Source organism: Eumetopias jubatus, unplaced genomic scaffold (assembly GCF_037043125.1).
Source record: "Eumetopias jubatus isolate StellerSeaLion01/CBP00866 unplaced genomic scaffold, mEumJub1_p1.0 scaffold_11, whole genome shotgun sequence".
Lineage (NCBI taxonomy): Eukaryota > Metazoa > Chordata > Mammalia > Carnivora > Otariidae > Eumetopias > Eumetopias jubatus.
In genome coordinates this window covers 7,030,370-7,035,267 of record NW_028274817.1, presented here as the reverse complement: position 1 = coordinate 7,035,267, position 4,898 = coordinate 7,030,370, and the positions used below count along the sequence as shown (strand labels likewise).

General features: G+C 53.0%; 1 pseudogene; it reads right to left on the bottom strand.

The window, feature by feature from the left end:
* Window positions 1-1,310: 1,310 nt before the first annotated feature.
* Window positions 1,311-4,247, bottom strand: LOC114224608 (putative MAGE domain-containing protein MAGEA13P; annotated as a pseudogene).
* Between the last annotated feature and the right edge of the window lie 651 nt (window positions 4,248-4,898).

The window sequence follows — 4,898 nt, the reverse complement described above, 5'->3', positions numbered from 1 at the left end:
AATTTTCTCTTCCAGACCTTTCTCTCAACCGTAAGGCACACCTTTTGAGAGTCTGGCCCCAGCAGAACTAAACATTCACTCCCGCAGAAGGAAGAGCACTTTCCCAAAGCCCCAGATAGTGTTGGCTCAGGGTACTTACACTTGGGTGCTCTCACCTGGGGCCCTACTGCTCGCTCCTTCTCTTCACCTTGTTCTGTAGCTCTTCAGGGACATCTCACCATCTTCTTGATAGGATTGCTGCTCCAAATCTCTACCATTCTATGGGTGGGGGTGTGTCCTGCTGACCCCAGCACCCCCCTTTACCAACACAGGGCATTCCAAAGAGCAAGCACTCAATTCATGTTTGGCAGATAAACGAGCCAGTGAGAAAGATTTCATTCAAGATTGACTTTCTCCTACGTTCTTGAATAAGCCAAGCAAACCTGATATGTATCACTTAATTTTACATGACAGACTAAAAGGGGTAAGTGAGTCCTAAAGGTTGCCATCCTTTATGTTTTTTCCTCTATGAACCCCTCGATTTTACTTCTGGGCCTGTTCACATTTCCAAGGAAATTCCTATTCTAATGCCTTGTTATCTTGTTCCAGATCCCAAAAAGATGGGAGGTTTCACAATTTGTTTTGCAAAATATAAAAACGCTTATTCTTAAACCTGATGAACAGCTATAAATGTGTGACCACTGTCATTCATAAAGTTAGATTCTGAAGCTAATTAAAATTTCTATTACAAGGAATGATATTCGAGGGGCACCTGGCTGGCTCAGTCAGTAGAAATGCGACTCTTCATCTTGGGGCTGTGAGTTTAAGCCCCGCGTTGGGTGTAGAGATTACATAAAAACAAAAACTTATTAAAAAAAAAGGGGGGGGCGCCTGGGTGGTTCAGTCGGTTAAGTGTCTGCCTTTGGCTCAGGTCAGGATCTCGGGGTTCTGGGATCAAGCCCTATGTTGGGCTTCCTGCTCAGCGGGGAGTCTGCTTCTCCCTCTCCCTCTGCCCCTCCCACCCACTCGTGCTCTCTCTTTCTCTCTCTCTCAAATAAATAAGTAAAATCTTAAAAAACAAAAAACAAGAGGGGCGCCTGGGTGGCTCAGTCATTAAGCGTCTGCCTTCGGCTTAGGTCATGATCCCAGGGTGCTGGGATCGAGTCCCTCATTGGGCTCCCTGCTCGGTGGGAAGCTTGCTTCTCCCTCTCCCACTCCCCCTGCTTGTGTTCCCTCTCTCGCTGTGTCTCTCTCCGTCAAATAAATAAAATATATATATAAAAAAAAGTAGAATCTCCAAATCACCCATGTTGAACAGGGACACAAAGGTGTTATACACTGTGTTGCCTCCAGATCCACCCCTCTACACTACTTGGAAATGTGGAATTGTCTTCAAATGAAGAGTGAAGAATCTGCTTCAGACTTCGCTTAGGGCAGGAGAAGCTGCCAGATGGGACACAGGAACCTTCACTGGCTGTGGCAGTGGTGGCATCTCTTGCGTGTGTTCTCTCTTTCTCATCTCTGAAAACTTCCTCATACCAAAATGGGAAGGAAGTGGGTTCAGTGCCACTGACCTTTGCAAAAATCCGTAGGACTTCCATCTTGCTGGTTTTGACACGGGCCCTGGGACCCCACAGGAACTCGTAGCGGGCAGGGTCACTGCCGGGCACCTGCCGGTACTCCACGTACCCTTCCTGCACCCAGACTTTGGTGAGGAGCTCCCTGGGCTCCCCGTAGATGATGTGCTCCTGGCTGGCATACACCCCCATGGCCCCCAGCGCTTCCCACACCTCCTCCTCGGGGGCATGGTCGTCCTTCAGGAGGATCACCCCCGGGAGCACCCCCAGGAGGCTGGTCTTGGGCACTCCCTGCTCACCGCTCAGCATCCCATCACATAGCAGGGGCTGGCAGGGTCCACTTCCTTTACTTCAGTGCCAAAGGCAACCTCCATGCACTCACAGGCTTTCCTGAGGATCACAGGGAAGTGGCCCTTGTTCTTTGATGATGCTCTGCAGCATTTCTGCCTTTGTGATGGGCTCCTTTGTTACCTACTTGACACGCAGGAACCGTACCAATTTGGGCACCTTTTTGTTAAGTGCATCACTGAGCAAGGACTTAGGCTCTGATGGAGCCCCTTCTCTTCTTGGCTTCTAGAACTCTCATCAGATTGACTTGAAGGAGTGGCTGTGATGGCAGTGGGGGAGGAGCAGGCTCTCTGAGAACTCTGGGGGACACTTAGTTTTCCAGCAGCAGGCACCATGTCTGGGGTGCCCGGGATCAAAGCAGAGAGAGGAGGAGGTTGTGGCTTCTTCCTCCTGAGGCATGGGACCCTGCACACCTACCAGGCGCTGGGGCTGTCTTGGGGCCTGAAGGTCTTCCTCAAGCTTGCAGCACTCACTCTTTTGACCCAGAGGCATGATGACTTATATTGGGGGTAGCTTGCAGGAGGGTGGGCATTGGGGATCCCCGGACATTGGGGACAGAGGAAAAGCATCGGTGGCCTCAGGTGAGAAACTCATCCGTGACAGCTCAGATAAAGGCAGCTTCCAGGTCTCCTTTTTGGTGGTGCTCGTGGGCCTCACAGGGCTACTGTTCTCTTGGGTGGCCTGTTTCCGAAGAACAGAAAGAGGAATTGAAATAGCTCCTCAGGGTGAAGCTGGCACAGCCTGAGGCATCTAGGGCTGAGAGTAGGCCATGGATGGTCAGGCACTGTGGGGTCCCATCTTCTGGGGCTCTTGGTAGGCATTCAGGGTGTGCACCTCACCTTGACTCCTGGCACTGCGTCAGCCTTCTCTGATATGCTGACTTGACGACATGGGCCTGAGACCAAAGCTTTCACCTCCCTGTTCCTAGAGCTCCTATAAGGGGAATTGAAGGGGCAGCTCAAGATGTGGACTGCAGACCCAGTCCTGGGTCCCCAGTGCTGACAGGAGAGCCGCGTCCAGACTCTGCATGGTCCCCAGTGTTCTGGGGCAGATGCTCAGAGTCCTAACCTTTCCTCTGCTGGGGTCGGGGCCCCACCACTCCGCTGAACTCCTCTGACTTTCCCCAGAGGAAGAAGTGAGGGGCACAACATCTGGTATACTTGCCCGGGGTCTCCCAGGGCTACTAGCAGGGGCCTCCTTTGTCTATGGTAGGAGGGCCCATTATGTTATGAATATTTTCTCTTGACAGGCCCTGCTCCATCCTCTACCTCAGCTGACCTGACTTTGCCTCCTCAGATTGAAGGCCTCCCTCTCTGAGAAGAACCACCACCAGCAACCCCATGGTAGAAGGGTTAGCCTACCATAACTGGCCGCCTCTAATTAGTGTCTCCCAGGTATGACAGCAGGGGCTGGGCTCATCTGTTCTGGGACGGGGGTACCTTCAGTTCTCCCTCAGGATATTCAGTTTTATATCTGTATCCCACCCCCCCATGTCTTTTTCTCAGACCTCCCTGAGACCACTGAGACAAAAAGTGAAAAGATGCCACATCCAGCTACTTTTGCCGGAGGTCTCCCAGGCTTAGCAGCAGGGGTGAGCAGGTTTCTGTGGGATGCCCCCTCTCTGGGGTGGGGAGGCATTCTCAGTCCTCTTCAGTGTAGTCACAACTACTCCTGACAGGGCTTAGGCCACCCATATTCTGTTGACCTGAGAATTCTTCCCTCAGGCCATGGCTCCAGTCTTCCCAGGGCCTCCTCTGTCTGTGGTGGGAGCTTCCCTGCCTTTCCTCAGAGCCCTCACTTTGACACCTAGAGAATGACTGAGATACCTCCACGTCAGAACTACAGGGATCCCCACAAAAATCTGCTCTGACCCCTGTTGTCAGTCCTGGAGATCCTGGGTAGCAGGGAAGGATAGGCAGGAATCCTATTTCCTCCTGACAGGGCCTGGGACCCTTTCATTCTGCTGTCCTGAGGATGGTCTCATCTCCCTGAGACCCCGACAGGTGAGTGTTGGGCAGGCTTTGCCTGTCAACCATGCCTGGAGCTTCACAGGGCAGACAGCAGAGGGAGGTGCCCGTGAAAAACCCCTCTGGCTGCGGTGGGAGGTTGCTTTGGGATCCTCGCCTTGACACCCAGCAGAGTCTGGGATCCCTTCCTTTGCTGACCTGAGTCCAGTCACCCCAGCTGAAGCCTCATCTCCTTCAGACTCCAGAGGTGGAAGTCAGGAAACACTAAATCCAAGGACCCCACCTTGGGCCTCCCCGGGTTGAAAGCAGGCCCATTAGGGCTGGGGTCCGTTCGGCTCTGTGGTGGGAGGCCAGCTGAGCCTGCCCACAGGATCATCGCTTTGAGCCTGGAACTGCCTGAGCCCTCTCCCCCTGCACACCCTCAAGTCAAGGCTGCACGCCCCGGTTCCCAGAGCTTCCAATGAGGGGGGCACTTTGCTTTTCCTGACAGCCCTGCCCAGCGTCGACCAGGGCTGACATAGAGGTGGGGTGGGATTCTGTGGGGCCCACACTGTTGTTTCAGGATGGGTGGACCCCCGGTCCTCACTCATGAGGCTCTTTGCTTAGATGCTCTCTGGGAGAGTCTGCCCTCCCTGCCAGCTACTAGACGGGGCAGCGCCGGCACCCAGGACAGGGGGTGGAGATTCGGGAAAGAAGCCCGCCTTCCTATGGTGTCTCCTCACCCAAAAGACATAGACGTTGGAAATGTTCTGTTCTACAAGTTTATTTCCTACACCACGGTGGCTGAGCAGCAGGATTTGGGGAGTTCCTGCTCTTCTGAGGTTGTCCGATATTGCATTGTCCAGTAGAGTAATGTCCAGCTTTCTTAAGCCTCCCTGCTATTAAGAAGTGTATTCTGTAGCTCTATCCAGCGCGTGTGTGTAGTTCGCCCTGATGCTTGCTAGTCCCTCTTCAGACCATTCTTTTGATCCGATGACAATATTTTTGTAAAGGCCAGGCTTCAATCGCTAAAGTGGTTTCAGGTGGT